At 42.1% G+C, this 13161-nt stretch overlaps 1 protein-coding gene across 1 annotated transcript in view; it reads left to right on the top strand.

The window, feature by feature from the left end:
- The window catches only part of LOC113044730 (protein FAM184A-like), a 90717-nt gene that overhangs the window by 16263 nt on the left and 61293 nt on the right, over nt 1-13161 (top strand). The window lies entirely within an intron of this gene.

Genomic DNA, 13161 nt, shown 5'->3' with positions numbered 1-13161 from the left:
TTGGTAGCTCATTTTCCACAACATTTGTTCAGGATGGTGCAGCGGTGCCCTGGGGCATAATATTTGGGCTTTAACTTGTTATTTGGGCGAATGTGGACCAATGTAGAGCTTGTTATTGCTCAAAATAAGTGCTTGTAATGATTTTGGATCTAGGTCGAGAGACTCGTATTTCAAGAGACTCCTTGTTTTGAATATCTAGGAGCTTCCGTGGCCATGGTACATTTTTAAGTCCACAATAAGCAAAGGTTCTCAAGTAATAGAATTTATGGTGGTGAGAAGTTATTTAATGAATGTTTAAAGGGGTCTAGTCCATGCAAACAGTATTAATTGGGTTTACAATAGGAATTTTAACTGTAGAAATGCCATGTGGCAAAGAATGCAATGCTAAGCCTAAAGGCCAAGGCTTCCTTAAGATGATCCTTCCAATAAATGCAGAAAAAGATGTTCAGGGATCATCAGAGGACAAATGTTTTGCAGACTTTGTTGCAAGTGTTACAAGACGGTTTGTTCATCATTGTGCCAATCTGTCAGACATAGACACTTGCATTTGCAGAGTCTTAAACCATCACTGACTTCTTTATCAACACTTGAATTTGCATCGTACCATTAAACTCACAGCTGCACCACACAATGAAGTTCATAAAACTCCAGATGGATCCTCCCCTTCGAGGCAGCGCCGTCTGGATATCATGTGATAAATGCAACAAATCAAAAAAGGTCATAATGCCACATCCAGCATTCTGCTCAGCAGAAGATCTCTTGTAATGCACACCATGAGTGAATGAGGCAGTTGCTGTGTTTGTGATTGTTTCCGACACCTATCATTTTAGAGACAAAACTGCATTAACAATTCCCGAGATGTTTTGAAAAAATATATGTATATCTTTTCAGTTGCTCTGATTTGTTTGGAAGGAAGAGGAATCATGGGTTTGAGACCAGGCTGGATTTGAACATGTGGCCCATCAACTTGGCCATGACTCCAACCTGTTTGCCTTGTAATTTAGCTTTTTGTCTGTTCATTTGACATATAATCCATACCTGGGTAGGCATATTTTGCCCCCTACATTTTTCAAGATTAATATTGTGAATATATTATACTGTAAATGTAGGCAAGTGACATGGAATAAATTTGGAAGATATTCTCTAAAATAATGTTATATTTTTACATAATTATGAATAATATGACTTTTTAAACTCTATTTGTTTGTGTGTGTGTGTGTGTGTGTGTAGTTATTGAAATATTTATATTGTAAAAAATGCATGTCCTGCACTTCAGTAGTGCAGACAAAAATGTGATTTAAAATACATTTTCAGATATATGCATTTTCCATTTTAAATTCATATTAATTTGTGATTTATATTTATATTTGTCATCCTGACTGCTATATTTAATTTTTAACTATTTTATACTGAATTAAACAAATTCACAATATATATTATATTATATTATATTATATTATATTATATTATATTATATTATATTATATTAGATTAGATTAGATTAGATTGATTAGATTATAATATTATGCCATGTTTCTCACACTAGAGGACCATTTAAAATGAACTAATGAAGGTAAAAATGTGATTAATATAGTTAAAGTTTTATTTTTTGTAATTTAGATTTGCATTGTTAATGGTTAATGCATCCTCTCTATATGTGGTGTGTGAGAGAGAGAGCGAGAGAGAGAGAGAGAAAGAAAGAGAGATAAGATAGTAGTATAATTTGTATAGCAGAAGAAACAGTCGAGCAACATAGAAGGACAGCAGCTTGTGAGTGTTTTGTCTTGTTTTCTCATCAGACTAGTGTGTGATCATCATTGCTAGAAAAGTTTTTGGTTTAAATTGTGTGTGTCTTACCCTGGTTAAATACGTGCTGAAAGTGGTGCTTGGTTTTGCGTTTGCCTATCGCGGGACTGCCTGGTTTCGATCTGCTAAATAGCGAGGCGTGGCCAAAGCCAGTGAAAGTACTTTAATTAGCTGTTTGTAAAACACTTGTCAGAAGAAACAGTCGAGCAACATAGAAGGACAGCAGCTTGTGAGTGTTTTGTCTTGTTTTCTCATCAGACTAGTGTGTGATCATCATTGCTAGAAAAGTTTTTGGTTTAAATTGTGTGTGTCTTACCCTGGTTAAATACGTGCTGAAAGTGGTGCTTGGTTTTGCGTTTGCCTATCGCGGGACTGCCTGGTTTCGATCTGCTAAATAGCGAGGCGTGGCCAAAGCCAGTGAAAGTACTTTAATTAGCTGTTTGTAAAACACTTGTCAGAAGAAACAGTCGAGCAACATAGAAGGACAGCAGCTTGTGAGTGTTTTGTCTTGTTTTCTCATCAGACTAGTGTGTGATCATCATTGCTAGAAAAGTTTTTGGTTTAAATTGTGTGTGTCTTACCCTGGTTAAATACGTGCTGAAAGTGGTGCTTGGTTTTGCGTTTGCCTATCGCGGGACTGCCTGGTTTCGATCTGCTAAATAGCGAGGCGTGGCCAAAGCCAGTGAAAGTACTTTAATTAGCTGTTTGTAAAACACTTGTCAGAAGAAACAGTCGAGCAACATAGAAGGACAGCAGCTTGTGAGTGTTTTGTCTTGTTTTCTCATCAGACTAGTGTGTGATCATCATTGCTAGAAAAGTTTTTGGTTTAAATTGTGTGTGTCTTACCCTGGTTAAATACGTGCTGAAAGTGGTGCTTGGTTTTGCGTTTGCCTATCGCGGGACTGCCTGGTTTCGATCTGCTAAATAGCGAGGCGTGGCCAAAGCCAGTGAAAGTACTTTAATTAGCTGTTTGTAAAACACTTGTCAGAAGAAACAGTCGAGCAACATAGAAGGACAGCAGCTTGTGAGTGTTTTGTCTTGTTTTCTCATCAGACTAGTGTGTGATCATCATTGCTAGAAAAGTTTTTGGTTTAAATTGTGTGTGTCTTACCCTGGTTAAATACGTGCTGAAAGTGGTGCTTGGTTTTGCGTTTGCCTATCGCGGGACTGCCTGGTTTCGATCTGCTAAATAGCGAGGCGTGGCCAAAGCCAGTGAAAGTACTTTAATTAGCTGTTTGTAAAACACTTGTCAGAAGAAACAGTCGAGCAACATAGAAGGACAGCAGCTTGTGAGTGTTTTGTCTTGTTTTCTCATCAGACTAGTGTGTGATCATCATTGCTAGAAAAGTTTTTGGTTTAAATTGTGTGTGTCTTACCCTGGTTAAATACGTGCTGAAAGTGGTGCTTGGTTTTGCGTTTGCCTATCGCGGGACTGCCTGGTTTCGATCTGCTAAATAGCGAGGCGTGGCCAAAGCCAGTGAAAGTACTTTAATTAGCTGTTTGTAAAACACTTGTCAGAAGAAAACAGTCGAGCAACATAGAAGGACAGCAGCTTGTGAGTGTTTTGTCTTGTTTTCTCATCAGACTAGTGTGTGATCATCATTGCTAGAAAAGTTTTGGTTTAAATTGTGTGTGTCTTACCCTGGTTAAATACGTGCTGAAAGTGGTGCTTGGTTTTGCGTTTGCCTATCGCGGGACTGCCTGGTTTCGATCTGCTAAATAGCGAGGCGTGGCCAAAGCCAGTGAAAGTACTTTAATTAGCTGTTTGTAAAACACTTGTCAGAAGAAACAGTCGAGCAACATAGAAGGACAGCAGCTTGTGAGTGTTTTGTCTTGTTTTCTCATCAGACTAGTGTGTGATCATCATTGCTAGAAAAGTTTTTGGTTTAAATTGTGTGTGTCTTACCCTGGTTAAATACGTGCTGAAAGTGGTGCTTGGTTTTGCGTTTGCCTATCGCGGGACTGCCTGGTTTCGATCTGCTAAATAGCGAGGCGTGGCCAAAGCCAGTGAAAGTACTTTAATTAGCTGTTTGTAAAACACTTGTCAGAAGAAACAGTCGAGCAACATAGAAGGACAGCAGCTTGTGAGTGTTTTGTCTTGTTTTCTCATCAGACTAGTGTGTGATCATCATTGCTAGAAAAGTTTTTGGTTTAAATTGTGTGTGTCTTACCCTGGTTAAATACGTGCTGAAAGTGGTGCTTGGTTTTGCGTTTGCCTATCGCGGGACTGCCTGGTTTCGATCTGCTAAATAGCGAGGCGTGGCCAAAGCCAGTGAAAGTACTTTAATTAGCTGTTTGTAAAACACTTGTCAGAAGAAACAGTCGAGCAACATAGAAGGACAGCAGCTTGTGAGTGTTTTGTCTTGTTTTCTCATCAGACTAGTGTGTGATCATCATTGCTAGAAAAGTTTTTGGTTTAAATTGTGTGTGTCTTACCCTGGTTAAATACGTGCTGAAAGTGGTGCTTGGTTTTGCGTTTGCCTATCGCGGGACTGCCTGGTTTCGATCTGCTAAATAGCGAGGCGTGGCCAAAGCCAGTGAAAGTACTTTAATTAGCTGTTTGTAAAACACTTGTCAGAAGAAACAGTCGAGCAACATAGAAGGACAGCAGCTTGTGAGTGTTTTGTCTTGTTTTCTCATCAGACTAGTGTGTGATCATCATTGCTAGAAAAGTTTTTGGTTTAAATTGTGTGTGTCTTACCCTGGTTAAATACGTGCTGAAAGTGGTGCTTGGTTTTGCGTTTGCCTATCGCGGGACTGCCTGGTTTCGATCTGCTAAATAGCGAGGCGTGGCCAAAGCCAGTGAAAGTACTTTAATTAGCTGTTTGTAAAACACTTGTCAGAAGAAACAGTCGAGCAACATAGAAGGACAGCAGCTTGTGAGTGTTTTGTCTTGTTTTCTCATCAGACTAGTGTGTGATCATCATTGCTAGAAAAGTTTTTGGTTTAAATTGTGTGTGTCTTACCCTGGTTAAATACGTGCTGAAAGTGGTGCTTGGTTTTGCGTTTGCCTATCGCGGGACTGCCTGGTTTCGATCTGCTAAATAGCGAGGCGTGGCCAAAGCCAGTGAAAGTACTTTAATTAGCTGTTTGTAAAACACTTGTCAGAAGAAACAGTCGAGCAACATAGAAGGACAGCAGCTTGTGAGTGTTTTGTCTTGTTTTCTCATCAGACTAGTGTGTGATCATCATTGCTAGAAAAGTTTTTGGTTTAAATTGTGTGTGTCTTACCCTGGTTAAATACGTGCTGAAAGTGGTGCTTGGTTTTGCGTTTGCCTATCGCGGGACTGCCTGGTTTCGATCTGCTAAATAGCGAGGCGTGGCCAAAGCCAGTGAAAGTACTTTAATTAGCTGTTTGTAAAACACTTGTCAGAAGAAACAGTCGAGCAACATAGAAGGACAGCAGCTTGTGAGTGTTTTGTCTTGTTTTCTCATCAGACTAGTGTGTGATCATCATTGCTAGAAAAGTTTTTGGTTTAAATTGTGTGTGTCTTACCCTGGTTAAATACGTGCTGAAAGTGGTGCTTGGTTTTGCGTTTGCCTATCGCGGGACTGCCTGGTTTCGATCTGCTAAATAGCGAGGCGTGGCCAAAGCCAGTGAAAGTACTTTAATTAGCTGTTTGTAAAACACTTGTCAGAAGAAACAGTCGAGCAACATAGAAGGACAGCAGCTTGTGAGTGTTTTGTCTTGTTTTCTCATCAGACTAGTGTGTGATCATCATTGCTAGAAAAGTTTTTGGTTTAAATTGTGTGTGTCTTACCCTGGTTAAATACGTGCTGAAAGTGGTGCTTGGTTTTGCGTTTGCCTATCGCGGGACTGCCTGGTTTCGATCTGCTAAATAGCGAGGCGTGGCCAAAGCCAGTGAAAGTACTTTAATTAGCTGTTTGTAAAACACTTGTCAGAAGAAACAGTCGAGCAACATAGAAGGACAGCAGCTTGTGAGTGTTTTGTCTTGTTTTCTCATCAGACTAGTGTGTGATCATCATTGCTAGAAAAGTTTTTGGTTTAAATTGTGTGTGTCTTACCCTGGTTAAATACGTGCTGAAAGTGGTGCTTGGTTTTGCGTTTGCCTATCGCGGGACTGCCTGGTTTCGATCTGCTAAATAGCGAGGCGTGGCCAAAGCCAGTGAAAGTACTTTAATTAGCTGTTTGTAAAACACTTGTCAGAAGAAACAGTCGAGCAACATAGAAGGACAGCAGCTTGTGAGTGTTTTGTCTTGTTTTCTCATCAGACTAGTGTGTGATCATCATTGCTAGAAAAGTTTTTGGTTTAAATTGTGTGTGTCTTACCCTGGTTAAATACGTGCTGAAAGTGGTGCTTGGTTTTGCGTTTGCCTATCGCGGGACTGCCTGGTTTCGATCTGCTAAATAGCGAGGCGTGGCCAAAGCCAGTGAAAGTACTTTAATTAGCTGTTTGTAAAACACTTGTCAGAAGAAACAGTCGAGCAACATAGAAGGACAGCAGCTTGTGAGTGTTTTGTCTTGTTTTCTCATCAGACTAGTGTGTGATCATCATTGCTAGAAAGTTTTTGGTTTAAATTGTGTGTGTCTTACCCTGGTTAAATACGTGCTGAAAGTGGTGCTTGGTTTTGCGTTTGCCTATCGCGGGACTGCCTGGTTTCGATCTGCTAAATAGCGAGGCCGTGGCCAAAGCCAGTGAAAGTACTTTAATTAGCTGTTTGTAAAACACTTGTCAGAAGAAACAGTCGAGCAACATAGAAGGACAGCAGCTTGTGAGTGTTTTGTCTTGTTTTCTCATCAGACTAGTGTGTGATCATCATTGCTAGAAAAGTTTTTGGTTTAAATTGTGTGTGTCTTACCCTGGTTAAATACGTGCTGAAAGTGGTGCTTGGTTTTGCGTTTGCCTATCGCGGGACTGCCTGGTTTCGATCTGCTAAATAGCGAGGCGTGGCCAAAGCCAGTGAAAGTACTTTAATTAGCTGTTTGTAAAACACTTGTCAGAAGAAACAGTCGAGCAACATAGAAGGACAGCAGCTTGTGAGTGTTTTGTCTTGTTTTCTCATCAGACTAGTGTGTGATCATCATTGCTAGAAAAGTTTTTGGTTTAAATTGTGTGTGTCTTACCCTGGTTAAATACGTGCTGAAAGTGGTGCTTGGTTTTGCGTTTGCCTATCGCGGGACTGCCTGGTTTCGATCTGCTAAATAGCGAGGCGTGGCCAAAGCCAGTGAAAGTACTTTAATTAGCTGTTTGTAAAACACTTGTCAGAAGAAACAGTCGAGCAACATAGAAGGACAGCAGCTTGTGAGTGTTTTGTCTTGTTTTCTCATCAGACTAGTGTGTGATCATCATTGCTAGAAAAGTTTTTGGTTTAAATTGTGTGTGTCTTACCCTGGTTAAATACGTGCTGAAAGTGGTGCTTGGTTTTGCGTTTGCCTATCGCGGGACTGCCTGGTTTCGATCTGCTAAATAGCGAGGCGTGGCCAAAGCCAGTGAAAGTACTTTAATTAGCTGTTTGTAAAACACTTGTCAGAAGAAACAGTCGAGCAACATAGAAGGACAGCAGCTTGTGAGTGTTTTGTCTTGTTTTCTCATCAGACTAGTGTGTGATCATCATTGCTAGAAAAGTTTTTGGTTTAAATTGTGTGTGTCTTACCCTGGTTAAATACGTGCTGAAAGTGGTGCTTGGTTTTGCGTTTGCCTATCGCGGGACTGCCTGGTTTCGATCTGCTAAATAGCGAGGCGTGGCCAAAGCCAGTGAAAGTACTTTAATTAGCTGTTTGTAAAACACTTGTCAGAAGAAAACAGTCGAGCAACATAGAAGGACAGCAGCTTGTGAGTGTTTTGTCTTGTTTTCTCATCAGACTAGTGTGTGATCATCATTGCTAGAAAAGTTTTTGGTTTAAATTGTGTGTGTCTTACCCTGGTTAAATACGTGCTGAAAGTGGTGCTTGGTTTTGCGTTTGCCTATCGCGGGACTGCCTGGTTTCGATCTGCTAAATAGCGAGGCGTGGCCAAAGCCAGTGAAAGTACTTTAATTAGCTGTTTGTAAAACACTTGTCAGAAGAAACAGTCGAGCAACATAGAAGGACAGCAGCTTGTGAGTGTTTTGTCTTGTTTTCTCATCAGACTAGTGTGTGATCATCATTGCTAGAAAAGTTTTTGGTTTAAATTGTGTGTGTCTTACCCTGGTTAAATACGTGCTGAAAGTGGTGCTTGGTTTTGCGTTTGCCTATCGCGGGACTGCCTGGTTTCGATCTGCTAAATAGCGAGGCGTGGCCAAAGCCAGTGAAAGTACTTTAATTAGCTGTTTGTAAAACACTTGTCAGAAGAAACAGTCGAGCAACATAGAAGGACAGCAGCTTGTGAGTGTTTTGTCTTGTTTTCTCATCAGACTAGTGTGTGATCATCATTGCTAGAAAAGTTTTTGGTTTAAATTGTGTGTGTCTTACCCTGGTTAAATACGTGCTGAAAGTGGTGCTTGGTTTGCGTTTGCCTATCGCGGGACTGCCTGGTTTCGATCTGCTAAATAGCGAGGCGTGGCCAAAGCCAGTGAAAGTACTTTAATTAGCTGTTTGTAAAACACTTGTCAGAAGAAACAGTCGAGCAACATAGAAGGACAGCAGCTTGTGAGTGTTTTGTCTTGTTTTCTCATCAGACTAGTGTGTGATCATCATTGCTAGAAAAGTTTTTGGTTTAAATTGTGTGTGTCTTACCCTGGTTAAATACGTGCTGAAAGTGGTGCTTGGTTTTGCGTTTGCCTATCGCGGGACTGCCTGGTTTCGATCTGCTAAATAGCGAGGCGTGGCCAAAGCCAGTGAAAGTACTTTAATTAGCTGTTTGTAAAACACTTGTCAGAAGAAACAGTCGAGCAACATAGAAGGACAGCAGCTTGTGAGTGTTTTGTCTTGTTTTCTCATCAGACTAGTGTGTGATCATCATTGCTAGAAAAGTTTTTGGTTTAAATTGTGTGTGTCTTACCCTGGTTAAATACGTGCTGAAAGTGGTGCTTGGTTTTGCGTTTGCCTATCGCGGGACTGCCTGGTTTCGATCTGCTAAATAGCGAGGCGTGGCCAAAGCCAGTGAAAGTACTTTAATTAGCTGTTTGTAAAACACTTGTCAGAAGAAACAGTCGAGCAACATAGAAGGACAGCAGCTTGTGAGTGTTTTGTCTTGTTTTCTCATCAGACTAGTGTGTGATCATCATTGCTAGAAAAGTTTTTGGTTTAAATTGTGTGTGTCTTACCCTGGTTAAATACGTGCTGAAAGTGGTGCTTGGTTTTGCGTTTGCCTATCGCGGGACTGCCTGGTTTCGATCTGCTAAATAGCGAGGCGTGGCCAAAGCCAGTGAAAGTACTTTAATTAGCTGTTTGTAAAACACTTGTCAGAAGAAACAGTCGAGCAACATAGAAGGACAGCAGCTTGTGAGTGTTTTGTCTTGTTTTCTCATCAGACTAGTGTGTGATCATCATTGCTAGAAAAGTTTTTGGTTTAAATTGTGTGTGTCTTACCCTGGTTAAATACGTGCTGAAAGTGGTGCTTGGTTTTGCGTTTGCCTATCGCGGGACTGCCTGGTTTCGATCTGCTAAATAGCGAGGCGTGGCCAAAGCCAGTGAAAGTACTTTAATTAGCTGTTTGTAAAACACTTGTCAGAAGAAACAGTCGAGCAACATAGAAGGACAGCAGCTTGTGAGTGTTTTGTCTTGTTTTCTCATCAGACTAGTGTGTGATCATCATTGCTAGAAAAGTTTTTGGTTTAAATTGTGTGTGTCTTACCCTGGTTAAATACGTGCTGAAAGTGGTGCTTGGTTTTGCGTTTGCCTATCGCGGGACTGCCTGGTTTCGATCTGCTAAATAGCGAGGCGTGTCCAGCTGACTTCAATTACAGGTAATCAGGCTTATACAAAGCACTAGGTTTCACCGCGGCAGCGGTCGCGGCAACCCTCGTGTGAAGCCTCCTCGTGTGAAGACCGACGAGTGTAAAGACAATCGACTCTACCTGCGCGACTCCACCGAGCAAGGACACTGACAGGGCACTTGAGTATTGCTTTTCTCTTTATTTACTTTTTTGTATAGCCTCTCAAATATATCTTACACTTGTAGTCACTATGTGCTTTCAGATCTCTACTATCACTACTAACACTCGGAGAGCACGCTATGTATGTCGCAGGAAGGCCTGTCTGACAAACTTACGCCATGTCCCTCTGACCTCTACTACTATGCTCTCTATTCCAGTTGGTCTCTGGAACTGCCAGTCTGCAGTTAACAAAGCAGACTTCATTTCTTCTATTGCTACTCATTCCGGTCTCAACCTCATGGCACTGACAGAGACTTGGATCAAACCTGAAGATACTGCCACCCCTGCAGCCCTCTCCACTAATTTCACTTGTTCCCACACTCCTCGCACCACTGGGAGGGGTGGAGGTACGGGTCTCCTTATATCCAAAGAATGGAAATTTGATCTTCAGCCATCACCTACAGGTACTGGTTCATTTGAATCACATGCCATTACTGTAACCCACCCTGTTAAAATCCACTTTGTGGTCATTTATCGTCCCCCAGGTCAACTGGGAAACTTCTTGGAGGAGTTGGATGTGCTGCTATCAAACTTTCCTGAAGATGGTACTCCTCTGGTACTGCTTGGTGACTTCAACATCCACCTAGATAAACCCCAGGCTGCTGACTTCAAAACTCTGCTCACCTCATTTGATCTCAAGCTAGTGTCTACTACAGCAACTCACAAATCAGGCAACCAACTGGACCTCATCTACACGCGCTGTTGCTCTGTGGACACCTCTTCAGTTGCTCCACTGCACACCTCTGATCACTTCCTCATTACTGCTAACCTAGCACTTACTCCTGAAGTGGCACACACTCCAACGCAGGTCACCTTTCGACGGAACCTACGCTCACTCTCTCCATCTCGCCTATCTGCTGTGGTTTCATCCTCTCTTCCACCATTCTCTCAGTTTTCTGCTCTGGACACGAACAGTGCTACGGACACTCTTTGCTCCACTTTAACATCTTGCTTGGACAACTTTTGCCCACTGTTGTCTAGACCAGCACGCACTGCCCCATCTGCCCCCTGGCTGTCTGAGGTTCTCCGTGAACATCGCTCTAAACTAAGGGCTGCAGAGAGGAAATGGCAGAAATCAAAAAACTCTACGGACCTCAGTGTGTATCAATCTCTCCTCTCTTCCTTCTCTGCAAATGTCTTCACAGCTAAAACATCCTACTACCACAACAAAATTAACAGCTGCAGTGATGCTCGGACACTATTCAAGACTTTCTCTTCTCTTCTTAATCCGCCGCCTCCGCCTCCTCCATCGACTCTTACAGCGGACGACTTTGCAGCTTTCTTCACAAATAAGACAAGATCCATCAGTGACCAATTCTCCACACCGCAGACCGAGGACAACGTCACAATGACGGATTCACACACTTTATCCTCCTTCTCCCCACTCTCAGAGATGGACGTCTCCAAAATTCTCCTGTCCAATCATCCTACTACTTGTCCACTTGATCCGATCCCCACTCACCTCCTTCAAGCGATCTCTTCTTCAGTCATACCTTCACTTACTCACATTATCAACTCCTCTCTTCACTCTGGAACATTTCCCTTAGCATTCAAGCAGGCTCGGGTAAGCCCACTGCTCAAGAAACCATCTCTAAATCCAGCGCTTCTTGAAAACTACAGACCGGTATCCCTTCTTCCATTCATTGCAAAGACACTTGAGCGAGCTGTGTTCAACCAGCTTTCTATGTTCCTTGGACAGAACAACCTCCTGGACAGCAACCAATCTGGCTTCAAAAGTGGCCACTCAACTGAGACTGCTCTGCTCTCGGTTACTGAAGCCCTGCGACTAGCAAGAGCAGCTTCAAAATCCTCGGTACTCATCTTGCTGGACCTGTCTGCTGCTTTTGACACTGTTAATCACCAGATTCTCTTGTCCACCCTCAGAAAGATGGGCATCTCTGGAACTGCTCTCCTGTGGGTTAAGTCCTACCTCTCTGACAGATCCTTCAGTGTGTCTTGGAGGGGTGATGTTTCAAAGTCACACCACCTTGCTACTGGGGTTCCTCAAGGCTCAGTACTTGGACCACTTCTCTTCTCCATCTACATGACATCTTTAGGATCTGTCATTCAGAAGCATGGCTTTTCTTATCACTGCTATGCTGATGACACCCAACTCTACTTCTCATTCCAGCCAGATGACCCGACGGTAGCTGCTCGCATTTCAGCCTGTCTGAGTGACATTTCTAGCTGGATGAATGACCATCACCTTCAGCTTAACCTTAAAAAGACTGAACTCATGGTGATTCCAGCTAACCCATTGATTCATCACAACTTCTCTATACAGCTGGGCTCGTCAACCATAACTCCTTCGAGGACAGCCAGAAACCTAGGTGTTGTGATGGATCATCAATTAAGCTTCACTGACCACATTGCTACAACGACCCGGTCCTGCAGGTTTGCCTTATACAACATTAGGAAGATTAGACCCTTCCTGTCAGAGCAAGCAACCCAACTTCTTGTCCAAGCTCTTGTTCTCTCCAGACTGGACTATTGTAATGCTCTCCTGGCGGGCCTTCCTACATGTACTGTCAAGCCTCTGCAAATGATCCAGAATGCAGCAGCGAGGGTTGTCTTCAATGAGCCAAAAAAAGCTCATGTTACTCCTCTCCTCATCAGGTTACACTGGCTACCAGTAGCCGCTCGCATCAAATTCAAGGTACTGATGCTTGCCTACAAGACGACCACTGGCACGGCACCAACTTACCTAAACTCACTGGTTAAATCCTATGTGCCCTCCAGAAGTTTGCGCTCTGCAAGTGAACAACGCCTTGTGGTGCCATCCCAAAGAAATTCAAAATCACTCTCACGGACCTTTTCCTGGACTGTGCCCAGCTGGTGGAATGACCTCCCAATCCCAATTCGTACAGCTGAGTCTTTACTAATTTTCAAGAAACGTCTGAAGACTCATCTTTTTCACCTGCACTTAACCTACTAACACCAGTACTTTTCATTTTCTTGTCTTTGTTCATTTAATAAAAAAAAAAAAAAAAAAAAAAAAAAAAATCCTAGCTATGCGTTCTATACTAGACTAACTGAGACTTGTCATGGCACTTGTATACTGTTGTTGTTCTCCTGTTGACCTGACTGCTTCTATTGTTCTCATTTGTAAGTCGCTTTGGATAAAAGCGTCTGCTAAATGATTAAATGTAAATGTAAATGTAATAGTAATATTTATACAGTAAATAAATTAGTAAATAAATGCTGTTCTACATTGCATTATCAATTAGAGATTTTTGCCACCATAAACGAACAGATACATGTATTTAAGAAAAAAAATCCAATTACAACCTCAGTGCTTATTGCTGTGGTCTCAGGCGG

Source organism: Carassius auratus, chromosome 26 (assembly GCF_003368295.1).
Source record: "Carassius auratus strain Wakin chromosome 26, ASM336829v1, whole genome shotgun sequence".
NCBI lineage: Eukaryota > Metazoa > Chordata > Actinopteri > Cypriniformes > Cyprinidae > Carassius > Carassius auratus.
The sequence above is the reverse complement of the archived record's forward strand: the minus strand, read 5'-3'. Positions and strand labels throughout refer to the sequence as shown.